Genomic DNA, 17,260 nt, shown 5'->3' with positions numbered 1-17,260 from the left:
TTTGTAAATGGAGCAGATTTTCTTTTCAAATCATTGAGACAAGAACAAGGAATCTTGCAAAAAACAAAACAAAATAGCCAACCTCCAAAACAAAATCCCCAAATGGTTACTTACGTGTTCTTTGAGATGTGTGCAGATGCATATTCCACTTAAATGTATTCGTGCCAGGCGCACAATAGTCAGACTTTTTCCCCACATCAGTAACTCTTGGGATAGCGCATACGCTATCCTGAATATTCCTGTGATTCCTGTGATGGATGGTGTAAAATACCATCTATCACAAAGGTAAGATTGCCTAGGTGACAAGAGATTGACTATGGTTAGGTTGTTGTAGTGCCTGAGGAGTTTACATTTGATATATTTGGTTGGTAAAATATAAATATAGTTCTTCCAGCCAATCTGGGATTGGTACACTGGTTCTTCATAGTGTGCCCTGAGATTGGTATCCATGCTCATCAGTCATAGCTTGACACCACCATCCGTGCTTGTAGGTTTGATGCTCTCCTGGCCAGTGTAGTGGCACTACAGCAAGTGCTTTCTTGATTTAGGAGAGGCCATGAACAAGTGGTCATAGGTTCAACCACTGGGCCCATCAGGGATCCCAGTACAGTACTGAGGTCCCAAGAGGGCACTGAGTCCATGATTACTGGAAAGAGATGAGTTGTGGCTTTAAGAACTCTAGTAATCATGGGATTGAAGAATACTGATTGACCCTAGACTGGTGCGTGGCTGGTCAAGATCATTGCAAGATGAATTTTTAAGTAACTCAAATGATTTCAGATGTAGTAGATATGCAAGGATATCTGGGATCTCAAAGGTTGTATTCCACTATGAGTGGACTAAATGGAAAACCATTTCCATTTGACCAGGTAAGTAGGTCTCAATGACTGCTTTCTACTGTTGAGGAGAATCTCCTGACCTGCTAAAGTACACACTCTTCTTCAGCTAGCAACTCCGAACCTGAAACATGAGGCTGCACTGATTCAGATACAGTATTTAACTGTTCTGTTGTGACAGCAAATCTGAGAAAAGAGACAGGAGGTGAAAAGGATGAACTGAAAGCTAGAGGAAGTAAAAAAAAAAAAAAAAACTCAAACAGCATTGCCTTAGCCAGTTCAGGGTAATTTGCCATGGTCTCGTTTCAGTTTCTGAATGACTTGCCAGAACTAGAAGGATTGCAAGATGAAGGAAGCATGCAAACATTCGATCTGGTCTTCAGTCCAACGTGAAATTGGCAGTTATTGAACCTAGACTGATTTGCCCAAGAACAAAATGGGTGACATTTCTTAGTTATCTTTTACTGCAAACAGGTTAATTGAAGGAATGACCCATGACTGAAAGATGGGCCTTAATACTCTGCTCTTGAGGAACTATTTGTGGTTAAGGGAGAATCTCCTCCTGAGGAAATCAGCCAATTCTGGGCTCCAATTAAGTGTGCAGCTACAGCTTTGATGTCCTCTGTGAGGCAAAACTCGTGAAAGCCGAGTGCCTCTTAATAGACCTGACTGGAACAAGGGGCCACCCTGTTTAGATTGTATATTACGGTGGTGTTTTCAGTGAGAGTCTGTACTAACAGTCCCAGAATATGGAAGAAAGCCCCCTAAAGCTGCAAATTGCTCAGAACTTAAGAGGATGTTGATGTAGAGATTCCCCTTGTGTTCTGATCAGACCCCTGGGGATTGAGTGCCATCTGTGTGAGAGCTCCATAATATTTGAGAAACATCAGTCATAAGTATCAGAGATGGACAAGGCTGAGCAAAGGGGACCCCTTGCATGCACTTTGCATGACCCATCCATTAAGAGCATGAAGGCCTAATATGGGTCTCAGTCTCTCTAGAATTTGGTGATCAATAGTGAAAATAAAAACCCTAGCCTACAAACTGCGGAGTAACTTCCTTGGTTGCTCCCATGGGCTACGTCTAGACTGCAAGCCTCTTTCGAAAAAGAGCGTCTAGACTGCAAGCAGTACTTTCGAAAAAGCAAACTGCTTTTTCGAAAGAGAGCACCCAGGCAGTCTGGATGCTCTCTTTCGAAAAAGCCCTGTTTGCATCAAGAACGCCTTTTTTCGAAAGAGCACTTTTGAAAAAAGGCGTTCTTCCTCGTGAAATGAGGAGTACCGCCATCGAAAGAAAAGCCGCGTTCTTTCGATTTAATTTCGAAAACGCAGCTGTAGTCTAGATGCAGGTGATGTTTTTTTGAAAAAAGGCTACTTTTTTCGAAAAAACCCTGCAGTCTAGACACAGCCATAGTGAAAAGAGACCAAACTTCCTGAAGGAGCACAGGCTTATGAGACTGGTCTCTAAAAAGGGATGATGACATGAAATGGAATTGGACTCAGTAGCCCAGTCTTATGGTATTTATCACCTCCCAAGTACTGAGGAAAAGAGAGAGTCTGTCCTCAAACAGGACACACTTGAAATCCCCAAATTTCAGTTTTATATTCCTGGCTTCCATTTTGAATAAGTAAGAGTCACTCTACCACTATATGGGAGGCTGCAGGTCACATAGCACTAAATATAGAACTGCCGGGAAAACCGAAATAGTTTAAGGAAAAGGTAATAAGCAATAGTGACTCTGCAGATTGCCATAATGCGGTAAATAATAGTTACACGTCTAAAAATACCACTGGCAGTTAACAAAAGAAGGTAAACAAGTAGGATAAGGATGTGTCTAAATATAGGATTGAAACACTAAAGGTCATTGTTTCAGGTATAGCTGACAGGTTAAATAGACAGTTCAGAAGAGGGAGAGGAACAAATATTCCGAGAGAGTACAAAGGAGAGAATGCAGTGTAGTCACCAGAATAAATGCCAGACAAAGTTATAGTTATAACTATAGTCATAGTTAAGTTGTGTATAGGTGGGGGGATTAGTAAAGATTAATGTGTTTTGCTGTATTGATTGTAAGAGGAATTTATGTATGTAACACCAAAAAAAAATCTAAGAACTGCTGTCAGCAATCGTTGGAAGACTGACCATCGGAAACTAGACACATCTTTTATCATCGCTTGAAACCATAAGGCAGTGCTCTTTAATTTGTAAGGGATTTGTGTATGAGATTATTGTTGTATGTGGGATTGTAGCTTGCAACAATAAAAGGATACCTTGTCTGGAAACACTGCTCGTGTCAGTCATTAATTGGAAAGCTGAATACATGTTCTCCAGGTATTTCCTTAGCTGCCCTGGATTCCCATACCTTAGGAGAAAAGATTTGTATGGTTTAAAAGATGGGCTGTTTGAAGAGAACAGTTGATAAACCTGAGATGACAAATGTGAGTTAGATCTGTATTGTTTTTATCAATGCTGTGCACAGCTCTAAGTATTGTGTGGTTGACAATTGGCACTTGGCACTATGGAATGTAAGGGTTGAATTCTGGCCACAACTCTCAGTCTCAGAGAACCTGGCACTGACTTTCATCAGTTTCCTGGTGCTCAAATAGATTGACAAATTGTATTAAGCGAATGTTTGAAAGCAAGTTTGAATTACAAGTTTAACAGTTATGGAGTGAATAGAGAATGTGGGGACAAGTTTCGGTTGGGGGAGGGTGGGTACATAACGAGCAAGGTCAGTAACGTGCTGCCCAAGCCCAGTGCACTTATTCCATGCCCTTTTGCTGCATTACATCATGTACCCGGTGGGAGTGACCCACGCATAAAGGAGACCCACATTGCTGTGAATATATGTTATGCCCCATATGTGGGTTGACAAATACGTATACAGGCAGTCCCCGGGTTACGTACAAGATAGGGACTGTAGGTTTGTTCTTAAGTTGAATTTGTATGTAAGTCGGAACTGGTACATATTGTAGGGGAAACTCTAGCCAAACATTTTTTTTAGTTTTGGATAGCATAGGGAAAGGTTAACTCCCCTCTAATGTTTGTTTTGCTGTCTGTTCCCCTGTTCAGAAGATTTCACATCTATTTCTGTCCCTGTGACAAACTCAGGACTAAAGGAGTAACTCATCAAATACCAAACAGCTCTGCACCATGCTTTGAGCTAATAGCTTTATTTCCACACACCACCCAGGGTTCTAGGAGGAGGGTCCTTTTTTTGCTAACACAATGAGGCCAGCACTTTGTTTGTTTTGGTGGAGTCTTTGTTTGCCCAGGGAGCCCAGCATGTATAGGGGGAGGAGGGGCGGAGAGGCTGCTTTTGTCTGCTGTTCGGCAGCCTGTTGCTCAGGGGAGGGGGCAGCCTGTTGCTGGCAGGAGGGGAGGGGGGAGGCGTGCAGGATACGAGGCCGCGGGGGGGGGGGGGCAGCGGGCGTGGGGAGGCACTTTTCCTCTGCCCGGCAGCTCTGCGGGATCCCTGTCCCTGTGGCCAGCTGCTGCAGGCAGAGGCCAGTTGGAGCCGGCCGAAGAGGAGGAGGAGGTGGATTCTAGGACCCAGGTGAGCGAGCCCCGGGGACGCTGCTGCGCTCCGGGAGCCCGGCATGTATAGAGGGGAGGAGGGGCAGAGAGGCTGCTTTTGTCTGTTCGGCAGCCTGTTGCTCAGGGGAGGGGGCAGCCTGTTGCTGGCAGGGGGGCGGGGGGGGGCAGCGGGCGTGGGGAGGCACTTTTCCTCTGCCCGGCAGCTCTGCGGGACCCCAGTCGGAGCCGGCCCGAGGAGGAGGAGGATCCTAGGACCCAGGTGAGCGAGCCCCGGGAATGCTGCTGCGCATGTGCGGGAGTTGCCTCACCCCGTTCGTATCTAGGGATCCGACGTAAGTCGGATCCACGTAAGTCGGGGACTGCCTGTACAGATTCTGGTGGATGATGGATTGGGGTGGGGGGAGTTACAGCAGATGAATTTTGAGATACAAACAGAACATAAGGGCTATGTCTAGACTGGCATGATTTTCCGCAAATGCTTTTAATGGAAAAGTTTTTCCGTTAAAAGCATTTGCGGAAAACAGCGTCTAGATTGGCACGGATGCTTTTCCGCAAAAGCACTTTTTGTGGAAAAGTGTCTATGCTAATATAGACGCAGTTTTGTGCAAGAAAGCCCCAATCGCCATTTTTGCAATTGGGGCTTTTTTGCGCAAAACAATACTGCGTTGTCTACACTGGTCCTCTTGCGCAAAAGCATTTGCACAAGAGGGCTTTTGCCCAAACGGGAGCAGCATAGTATTTCCGCAAGAACACTGACAATCTTACATGAGATCATCAGTGTTCTTGCGGAAATTCAAGCAGCCAGTGTAGACAGCTGGCAAGTTTTTCCACAAAAGCAGCTGCTTTTGCGGAAAAACTTGCCAGTCTAGACGCAGCCAAGGAGTGTATCCTGCATTGCTCCAGATTCAGGTGAGTGGTTGTTTAGTAACAAAGTCTATATTTAGTTGAGGGTGCCTTCCCTTGAGAGTAGGCAAACCGTTGGTAATACTACAGTCTATATCAGGGCTACTCAACTTTGGAAGCCCTGGGGGCCACAATGCTACTCACCGCACATGCCAAAAGCTGCAACTTAAGTGTGGTTGCATATGCATGCAAATATATATGCAAATAGCTTCTTTCACATTGATGGGCATGAATACAAAGCACTTCCCACAATGCCCCGGCGCTCCTGACCCCTCCTTCCTAAAGGCAAAAAAAGCCGACATCTGTTCCAGCCAGCCTGTCTGCTTGCTTCCTTCAATGCTCATGCTGCTTGGGAGATGCCTGGCTGCTGTGAAGTGTGTTCCCAGTGGAGGCCACATTCAAAGGATCCCATCAGAGAGATGTGTGTTAAGCCCTGCATAAACCCAAACCACACGACTGGCTGCAAACAAACAGGCTGCATGTTGAGTAGCCCTGGTCTATATTATTAGGGTAAGTGCACACCCCACAGTGTGGCCTAGACCTATGTCCCCAGTTACTTTGGGGGTAGTAAATATATTATTACTTGAGGGATGAAATCTGTGCTTTCCCCCACTCTGATCCTCATGATTTCTTTGGTGCCCTCCGTCATGGGGCTCATGACCACTAGGGGAGTGAAGTGGGTGGTGCCCCGGCCACGTCCCACTTCGATGGGTGGTTTAAGGAGTCCCAGAGACTTTTGGTGGGGATAGGTCAGTGCTTTCCCAAGTCTTCTGTGACCCTTGGTGTCCTCTTCTGCATCCTTGTTCTCTTTTCTTCTTGAGCCACACCTATTGGGGGGAACGTAGCCAGCGGTGGCAGGTTTGTATAATTTTTGGTGGTGCCCAGAATGGGTCTAGTCCCGCCCCTCTCACCTGCCCACCCACCCTGTAAGCCGATACATATTTTATTAAATAATGTAAAAGTGGAAAGTCCGAAGCAGCACTCGACCACTTCAATATATTATACTGAATATTCAATATATATTGAAATATATATTTCACACTTTTTTTTATATTTGCAACCTTTTTTCCTGGGTTATCCACACAAACACCATAGTAGCATAAGCATGGAACAAACCCATTGTGGATTCCATTGTGCATCAAATATACTATATTATATTTTGTTCTACCTGTTGTGATGAAATGGGAATGTTCTTAATGTTTTCTCTCAGACACATGACCAGAAATAAAGTCCCCTCTCTAAGGACTTTTCCCACCATTCTCCTACCAACAGGGATTAATTTGGCCCCCATCAAATCCCCCTCATGCAACTATCCTGCAATTGCATTAATCCACTGTATGTGACATTAACTCGGGGGCAGAGAGGCTGGGGGAAGTGTTCCCTCTAAGAGTTTCCTCCCATGAGCAGAATGAATTTTGTGTTCTGCACCAGTACTGAGTTCATGTGGCTTCTTTGGATGTGCCACTGTGGCACCCAAGTTATTAATAAATATTTTATAAACCTCTATCCTTTCCCTCTGCTGCCATGTCTCCTCCCCTTGCTCCATCAGCTCCCCTGGTGCCTGCTGCCCCCCAACCCCTCACCCTCATCTGCTGCCCTGACTTGGACGCCTGCCCTTTTCACTGCCCTCGGCCCTCCTGAGACCTGCCCCCCTCCACCAGCCCTTCTCTCCCCCCTGTGCCCACTCCTCCAGTAGCTCCACTCTGATCATGTGAGCTACCCTCCTCATCCCCTCCTAAAACCTTCCTCTACACACCTGCCCTGCCTCTCTCCTCTGGTGCTGATCCCTCCGCGGCAGGTGTCTGAACATAAGAACATAACATAGGAATGGCCGTACTGGGTCAGACCAAAGGTCCATCTAGCCCAGTAGCCTGTCTGCCGACAGTGGCCAGCACCAGGTGCCCCAGAGAGGGTGCACCCAAGACAATGATCAAGCGATTTGTCTCCTGCCATCCTTCTCCAGCCTCTTAAAATAGAGGCCAGGGACACCATTTCTATCCCCTGGCTAATAGACTTTTATGGACCTAACCTCCATGAAATTATCTAACTTCTCTTTAAACTCTGTTATAGTCCTAGCCTTCACAGCCTCCTCTGGCAAGGAGTTCCACAGGTTGACAACACGCTGTGTGAAGAAGAACTTTCTTTTACTAGTTCTAAACCTGATACCCATTAATTTCATTTGGTGTCCTCTAGTTCTTCTATTATGGGAACTAATCTCCTTGCACCTGCACCTTCCCTTACTGCTGCACCCTCCTGGTGCCTCCCCCTTCCCTCATTACTCCTGCCCCCTTTGCCCTTTTTTTGCCTGATGCCCACCCCCTTACCACAGTCTTCCCCCTGTTCCTCTCATGCCCCTGTGCCCTCACATATGACTTGCTCCATCCCGGCCTTCCTCATGCCCACCCCTTCTTTCAATTCTTCTCCCAGCACCTCCCCCTCCCCCCTCTAGTCCCCAATGCCCTTCCTCTCTCCTGTCCCCCCTCCCACTGACACTTCTCCTCCTGCCCTTTTCCTCAGTCTCCACTTGGCTGCCTGGCTAGGGTTGCTAGATGGTTGAAACAAAAATACTGAACACCCGCCCGCCCCCCCCAAAAAAAACACCAGGAAAAAATTCTGTTGAAAGAAAAAAAAGGGGGGGAAGGGAAACCAAAGTTGTTGAGAAAAAAAAATTAAAATTAAACAGCATTAAAACAGCATGTCCCTTTTAAGAGTGAGTGCAGGGATAGGAACAGGGGCGCGGTTGAGCACTAAGATCCAGGGGAAGCTTCTCCTTGGTCTTTTGGCTAGCAGCTGTTTTGTGCCAGCAGCCTTGGGGAACCAAGTAAGTATGGGAGCTGGGGTTGGGTGCTGGGGGTGTTGGGGACTGGGAAGGGGGACTAGGGCTGGGGGAAGCCGGGCTCTGAGTGTTTGTAGGGTTGCCAGGTGTCCAGCATTTTCACCGCTTGGCCGGGGGAAAAATCAGAAGATACCGAATATCTCAGGTGTCTGGTATTCTCTGAATTTTTTTACTGAACAGGAAGCGAAAATATCAGACTGTCCAGGTGAATACCGGACACCTGGCAACCCTACACCTGGCATTTGTCTCTCCTCCACCCTGTCCCTTGGTACCTTCCCCTTTCTTCTCCTGATCTGCCCTTTCTCTTCAGCACAAGCCCCTTCCTCTCTCACCCCTTTCCCCTATTTTTCCCCTACCCCTCCTTACCTTACCTTCTTCCTTCCAGTTTGCAGCTCTGGAGTCTGTGATTGGCCCCCAGCTGCTTCCAGGGCTCCAGACCACTTGCTGGCCCTGGAGCTGGGTGGCACGGTTTTAAAGTCCCGGGCCATGATGTCATGCCACGCCCGGGTGTCTCCCCTCTCAGCTGTTGCGCGACGTTTCAGTATGCCGCACATGCTCTCTGGAGCCGGGGGGGGGGGGCGGAACGCTCTGGGGCGGGGGCAGCCGACAGGTAGGGGCCAGGGCCCGCTCCAGGCAGAGCTGGTGGACAGACCCAGCTCCAAATATAGGTGGAGCAGGGCCCCCGGCTCTGAATATTCTTGGAGCATGGACACCACGAACCCATATAACTTGCCGCCTATGAACATAGCCTTCCGGGGGGAAGGTGAGTGGTGTGCCCCTGGATGTGTCCTGGCTATGTCCCCCTCAGTGGGTGGTGGTAACCCAGTCCATGTGAGGGGAAAAAGGGGGAACCACCCCCAAAAAAACTCCCATAGTCTCATGTGACATTTAGTCTTTTGTTGGGGGAAGCCAATGCTTTCCCAAGCCTTCTATATCCCTTGGCATCCTCTTCCACCGCATTCTTGTCCTCTTTTCTTCTTGAGCCGCCCCTGTTGAGGGGAAAATGGCCTTTTGGGGGTGGTGAGGAAGTGCCCCGGGTGTGATCTGGCCATACCCCCTTTGGTGGGCAATGGTAACTTGGCCCTTATGGAGGGGGGAAAATAGGGGGGGGAACCCAAAAAGCCCTCCCATAGTCTTGTGTGCTTCTAGTTGTGTTCTTGCCATGCCCCCCTCAATGGGCAATAGTGTGTAACTCAATATGTGGGGGTGGGGCAGAGAGTGTCTCAATGTCCCACGTGTCATTGATGTTTGTGAAGTTTTGCAGTTGAGAGACGTTACCTGCAAGGTTGGTGGGTGACAGAAAGGTGGGTGGATCTCTGTGGTGGGGAAAAGGGGTGGTGGCTGGCCCCCCACATCCCTTCCTAGTAGTCTCCGTTACTCTTCCTGGTATTGGTGCTGGCCCATGATGTATTCCATGTAAATGTCACAGGTCCATCGGATGGCATTTGAGACCATCAGCTGCATTATGAGGTGGGTGTACCTCTTCCTAATGCCACAGGTGTAGCCCCTGGCTCTCAGGGTGTCTGCTGGGGGGTGTATTTCTCTATCTTCCTCATTCTTGCCACTCAAAATGCCACGGTCTGATTCTCAAACGGGACGGACTTGTCCACCATGATGATCTTCTTTGCCTCTTCGTTGGTGATGATGATGTCAGGCCGGAGGAGACTGTCCATGCTCAGCACGATGGAGTCCTGATGGACATTACCCAGGCTCAGTGGCAGGGCTTTGACAATTCGGGCCTGGATGGCATTGTGACATAGTTGCCAGGCCCTGGAGTGCTACTGGCAGCTGCACAAGACGTGATAATACAATGCTAGTGAATCCACTACTAAGGGTATGTCTACACTACCCTCCTAGTTCGAACTAGCGGGGTAATGTAGGCATACCGCACTTGCAAATGAAGCCCGGGATTTGAATTTCCCGGGCTTCATTTGCATAAGCGGGGAGCCGACATTTTTAAAACCCCGCTGGTTCGAACCCCGTGCAGCGCGGCTACACGGGGCACGAACTAGGTAGTTCGGACTAGGTTCCTATTCCGAACTACCGGTACACCTCTTATGTTATGTTCTTATGTTCAGACACCTGCCGCGGAGGGATCAGCACCAGAGGAGAGAGGCAGGGCAGGTGTGTAGAGGAAGGTTTTAGGAGAGGGGATGAGGAGGGTAGCTCACATGATCAGAGTGGAGCTACTGGAGGAGTGGGCACAGGGGGGAAAGAAGGGCTGGTGGAGGGGGGCAGGTCTCAGGAGAACCGAGGGCAGTGAAAAGGGCAGGAGTCCAAGTCAGGGCAGCAGACAAGGAGAATCTCATCCCATCACTTTGAATGCTGGAAGAGGAAAATTAAAAACAGTTTGTGATGGGTTCCACCCCTCCTCCCTCCCAATACTTTATGAAAACTGGCTTATGCATATAAATGTGCATAATTTGAAAAAGCTTTAGACAATATGCCTCATGTAACCTATCAATTTTAATGTTACAATCTGCTGGGTCTGTATATCCTATTTTAATGTATGTATCATTCTTGCATGTGAAGTTAGAAATATGAAGTGTGCATCTGTTTATAGTTTTAAATGTGTTAATGAGAGCTGAAACAAAAACCAGGACTATGTAGCACTTTAAAGACTAACAAGATGGTTTATTAGGTGATGAGCTTTCGTGGGCCAGATCCACTTCCTCAGATCAAATTGTGGAAGAAAAAGTGAACACATTTTTTATTGTATCCCTTTGGCATATATGGTCATGCCTATTTTCTTCCACAATTTGATCTGAGGAAGTGGGTCTGGCCCACGAAAGCTCATCACCTAATAAACCATCTTGTTAGTCTTTAAAGTGCTACATAGTCCTGTTTTTTGTTTCAGCTAGACTAGACTAACATGGCTACATCTCTATCACTATTCTTAATGAGAGCTGTTACTGATGCCCCGGATGCCTGATGGCTTCATGATCAACTGAATGACCTGTAAACAGCCTTGTTTGTCTTGAACCCTGCCCCAGTCATGAACCCCCTCATGCACCCCAAGGCTCTGCCCTAGCCCTGAGCCCCCTGGACCTGAACTCCCTTACAGCACCGGAACCCCTCCTGCACCCCAAGAACCTGTCCCAGCCCTGAGCCCCTTGTACCCAAGCTCCCTTACAGAGCCTTACCCTGAACCCCCTCCTGCACTCCAACTGCTGCCCCAGGCTCAGCTCAGAGGCCCCTCACACTCCAAATCCCTTAGCCCAAGACCAGAGCCTGAGCCCCAACCTTCTGCCCTTGCCTGGTGAAAGGTAGGGAGAATGGAGGAGGGAGGACAGAGTGAGCAGGGGCAGAGCCTTGGAGAAGGGGCACAAAGGAAGTGGGGCAAGGGTGTTTGGGTTTGAGGTAGATCTTACATTCCACTTAAATTCAAAAAGTGATCTTGTGCTTAAAAAGGTTGGAGACCACTGGTCTAAGAGGACTGTCTATGTCTCGTGGCAAGTCTTGTTATAGTGATCCAGGAGTTTACATTTGTTGTTGGCTTGGTAAAATCTAATAATAGAACATATCACCAGCGTTGAGGTTTCTGCTGTATTTTTGACAGTCTGCCCTGAGGTAGGCACTCATGGTCTGAACCAATTCAGACAGCATGACAGAGATCATAATTAAGGTGACAAGTTGATCACAGAAGTCATTGATTCCATAACTTTACATGACCTCTGCAACTACAGCCCTACGTGTTGAGGCTTCCTTGATTGTTTATCACCTGTATCCTGTCTGTAACTTTTACTAAAAAATATATGAGACATTAACCTTAGTAATATAGGTTGGACCTCCCTCATCTGGCACCTTGGGGACCTGACAGGTCCCGAACGAGGGGATTTGCTGGACCAGGGGAGGTCCTTCCCAACATGTCCTGTGCTGTCCTGCTGCCTCTGGCTAGGGCTCCAGCCTAACCTGCTGCTGCCTGCCCGGCCATGGCTGCCGCTGGGGTTGAAGTGCTGCAGCCAAGGATAAAGCTCCCTGTCTGCCACTGGGTTGGACATCCATAGCTGGGGATAGAGCTCCCTGGCTGCTGCTGGGACCAGAACTCCACAGCCAGGGCTGGAGCTGTACCACAGCCGAAGCTGGAGCACTATGGCTGCCACTGCCAGAGCTCCACAGCTACTACTCCTGTCCCATCCCTCCTGCAACTTCAGGAACGTCCACACTGCAACTGCATTCTTCCGCAAGAACAATCGAAACAACAGAGGGTTTTTTCCAGCACTAGTCATCCTCATTCTCTGAGAGAAGCCTTTTTGCAAAAAGGCGTGTGTGGATGGGAAAGAGGGAGTTCTTCCAGAAGAAGAGGAAGGAGGAAGAAGCACAGGTGCCCTGGTGGCCATTCCGTCCATAGCAATCACAGCTTAAATGTGAAAGCATCCGTTCAGTCTGTACGCTCTTTCGAAAAAGCAGATCACTTTTTTGATGCACTTTTGCAGTGTGGACGCTTTCTTCTGGAAGAATTTTTTTCAGAAGATTTCTTCTGAAAAAAGCTTCTTCTGAAAGAAGCCTGCAGTCTAGACACAGCTAAGGTCTGGTAAGATGTGGTGGAGATAAGAAGTTCCTGTAGACTGCAGAGATGAGGATTTCAGAACAGATTTGAGATGCTGGGAGAACAAGACTCCAGCCAACTTGAGCAGTGTGGTCTGGTAAAAATGGTAAATTGAATTGGACATTGTGAACTTTACTTTTATGTTGAGAAACCCAACCCTAGGTTTCTTTTTGTGCAAAGACTTCTCCCTATGTGGACTTTTTGGAAATGTGAAGGGGGAAACTAAGGCAGGCAGCCTGCCTTTATCTCAGGTCAGGAGCCGGGTTTTGTGTAGCAGCCTATCCTATAACAGGCATGTTAATGGATATACATTCTGCAATGATGCCTGTTATTGGATTACTAAGAAAGAGTAGATTTTTTTTCTAATGACTTAGTACAAGAAGTTGAATTTTGTAAAAGCTAGATCAGTGCTACGTGGCAGGGAAGGAACCAAGCTTTGCAGAGCTACAAATCAGTAAAGCGTACTTAATCTATATAACCTGCAGATGACATTCAGTACATTTTACCTTCTCCCTAGAACAGGGGAGTGACTGAGACAGTGTGATTCTCCTGACTCAAGTTTTCTTCCTTGGTGGTTCTTGGGGCAGCACAACTATGCATTTTCTTTAGTTCAGAAATTACCAAGCCCTACTGAAGACCATCATCTAAAGCCCCACAAAGTGACTAGAGCCTTTCCTTTGAAGCCAGCAGCACAAAAGGCAAAAAGCAAGACACTAAAGTTATAACAAATGTTTCAAACTGAATACAAAAATGTGACATATTACAGTACTTTCATTGTCTTCTGGTGTTATTAAATAGCTACTGTGTTTTTTGAGTCAGTGCCTCCAGTGCCACAGTACAGTATTGTATTTTGTACTCTTGGAACTTTAGAACTTCCATATATTGATACTTCTGCTGATAAACACTTTAAATATGAACAAAACAATCAGAAAAAATGATGTAGAGTAAATCCAAATAAAATCAGCAGAAAAAAATGCAGGTTTTCTCACTTTAGATATCAAGAGCCTAATTCCAAGGTGAATAAACAAGTGTAATTTAGATAGTAAACTGATTCCTTTTTCCACTGCCCACATCATACAAATTTAGGACCAGATTCTGCTACCATCACTCGGGGACAATAATACTTTACCCAATGAATAGTCCCATTGATTTCAGAACTATGTGTTGAGTAGAGTACTACTCACTATGAGTAAGAGTATCAGAATCTGGCCTTAGGAGTAGCACCAACCATCTTCATACCCTCTGAATTTGGCCCACGTAGCTCCTCCGGATGAAAGTTGCAGCAGGCTAAAGACAGGAACATAGCAAGAACAGCACTAATGAGGTTATAAAGAACTGGGAATTAAAATAAAATGTCTCACATTTCAATTACACCTTCTTTCAGCTCCCGTGTTTTCCCTTTTAGTATGCTACAATTTATCCACTTCAAATGTCTCACAATTACTGTCTCCCTTCTGTCTCCATAAACTAATTCCCCAGTTACTGCTTTTCATGTGAATTTGTGCAGCTTTCTACAGTGCTATGTGCCTAAGACAAAAATTAACCTCTTCAGTCGAAATATTCTCTGGTGCCTAAAAATTAGGCTTTATGATGCTCAGAGTTGCAATGCTTAATTCCCTTCATGAATCAAACCCAAACTTCCCATTTTAATTCAAAGTGCACCAGCTTTACTCTTCCAAATGTGAGGCTTAATTAAAAAGCATCAGTGTGTCAAAGAGACACACTAGCAAAATATCCTCAGTGAGATTGCTTCAAGTTATTTACTGTGCCTTAATTATGACATTATTTTGGCAGCACAATTTTTTTGTTGGAAAAATAATCATTGTTAGTATATAAAGGATACTGAATCATTGCATCACGCCTTAAAGAAAGGGCACAGTATAAACAAAACTATATTTTAAATCAAACACTAAAAAGCCCCAACATAGTAATTTAACTATTTATAGTTCTACTAAAAAAAACCCAACCTTCATTTGTAAGATTAGTGATAAATATGAAAATACATAAACACAATGATGCTTAACTGTTTCATTGTTCTGAGGATGTAATGTAATCTCAATTAATTTGCATTTATGTGACACTATGAATGAGCATTTTGTGAAGGTTAATGACCTGCATCAAATTGCCTGCCCCATGAGAGGTTTACTCCACCTTTCCATTAATTTACTTGCCAGGAAGAGTTGTAAGGATATTTTTTACTTGATCCAAATTTAAATGTAGATTTTTTGTTCTTTGATTATCTATATTTACATTGTCATGGCTCTTTGAAACAATCATATTAAATCCATACCCTGTGAAAGAGTAAGGGACTGGAATACTGTATCTTGCAGTAATACAGGATCATACTAGACTCTGAGAAGAAAATTATTCCCTATACATCCCCTGTGTATCCCATTAACATACCTTTGGGAAGCAATGTTCTAGCATGAAGCGTGGACAAGACACGGCTCGGTCACTAATGGCTCAGTCATAAAGGGCTTGAGCTCTCGTGCTATATACATGGACATTAGATACTAATAGGTTCAAAACACTATTCTGATCAACCCATTGGGCATTTTTGGTGAAACCACATTTAAATGTTCCATCTCACTATTACCAGGGTAACTGCCCCTCTGACTCTTCCTGGTCTCATTAAGTGCACTCTTCTCTTGGGTTTTGGTCCATCACCTCTCTCAGGATGTAATTATATGATTTTCTCTCACACATCAGAGTTGCAGTCCCCTGTGTATCAACTGTGATTACCTCAGCATGTCTAATTTGTGATCAATACGTGCAATTCTGTTACTTCTGGGAGCTGAGAGAGTAGTATCCCGTCATCAAACAAGTATTATATAAAACAAAAGCACGTCAGAGAAAAGGAGATCTTAAAATAATCATTCCCTGACAGAATTTACCTTCTTCTCACTCATATAATAGCATATAATATATTATATAAATTAGATTGTGTAGTGGACATGAAGCTGCTATGTAACAATCTCATTTTATATGATGTTAGCAAAAAAATGTCAGGATCATGTCTTAAATTAGCAAGATGGTAGCAAGCAAGAGCAGGTTCCTGAGAGGATGGAGGCTTGAATGAAGGCTGGTGTTTCTCACTAAAGTTCTGGATGTGCTGAGAGAATTCTGCCCCACAGTCTGTGCTTTAGACTCACATATGTAGTAAAGGCTAGTGGGGAAATATGGTCCTTTCCTTTTGGAAATTGTCCATATTTACAGTATAGGCATGCTGACCCTTGGAATGGACTTGCCCGAATCACTTGGTACTCTCTGCCAGCTCTCAACCAGCATCTAATTTTCCATTTGTAGGAAGATTAACACTAACTTTTCTTTTCATCACTACTGCTAATTTTTCCTGCCATACATTAGTCTGTGGCTAATAATGGATAATAAAGTAACAATCTGCAGCAGAATTTACCTTATTTTTAAAGATCTGAGTTCTTTGTCAGATTCTGCCATGGGCATGACTTTGGGCAAGTCACCTAGTTTCCGGTGTCTCAGTTTCTCCATATGTAAAACATAAGAGCACTTTTTAGTACCTTTCACTAGAGCAGTTCATAAGTGCAAAAAAGTACTTTCAGGGACTCAGCTCAACACGCCAGATCCCAGTAGCCCCCAAACTTTGACACATAAGGTAAGAATTTTGCAATTTTGTGGTAATATTTTTAAAAGACCATCTATAGTAGTAGGAATTAAATTTACTGGCCAATGGGAAAAGTATGTAAAAGATTATTTTTAAACTCTAGTGAAAAATAGTAGAAAATTGAAAATATTACTAAAATATGTTAGTAAACCTGATGTTTTTGATTAAACAAAGTTTTATCAAGTTTTATAATATTAATTTCCTCTCTGTTACTAGGCAAAAATATCTTTACATTTATATCATATAAAGATTTAGGATCTTGTTTTTAATAGGTCTCTAGTTCCTAGACCACTGTTAGTGCAATATACATAATAAAATACAGTATGTAAGCACTGTAATAATAAATCACTGAACTGCCATTTTAATAAAATGCTGACTGTTATTATTCCTTCAATGAAAAGCCATCTTTCCCCTAATTAATAATGTCTAGTATGTATCCAAACGATTTTCAACCACAATTTATCATTATTATAATTGCTAGATATTGCTTGGTACTTCATTGTTTTCATCTTTTTCTTCATAATTATCTTTCCAAAAACTATGCTGATAGAGGACTTTTCAATGTGTTACATCTTTAAACCCTCTTGCAACTTCAGAACTGCATCTCACACAGTGGAGGATTTAGCAACTTTTTAAGAAAAGAGCAACAAGTTGTACACTAGACTCTAAGAATTAGGAACCCCTGAGTTATAAACTGACAAATCAATCGCATACTTCCTTTGGAATTGGAAGAAAACAATTAGGCAGCAACATAGACAAGATAAAAACAAGTAAACACAGCACAGTACCATAATAAATATAAACTATTAAAAAAGGAAAGCAGGATTTTTTTCTTCTGTGTAGTAAAGTTTCAAAGCAGCATGAAGTCTATGTTCAGCTGTAAACTTTTGAAAGAGCAACCTTTTCCCAGAGTTAAGAACCTTTCCAACTTAATCTCCAGTCTTCAGGTTCTAAAGCTAACT

The sequence above is a fragment of the Pelodiscus sinensis genome, chromosome 4 (genome assembly GCF_049634645.1).
Source record: "Pelodiscus sinensis isolate JC-2024 chromosome 4, ASM4963464v1, whole genome shotgun sequence".
NCBI classification, from domain to species: domain Eukaryota; kingdom Metazoa; phylum Chordata; order Testudines; family Trionychidae; genus Pelodiscus; species Pelodiscus sinensis.
Note: the sequence above shows the minus strand (reverse complement) of the source record.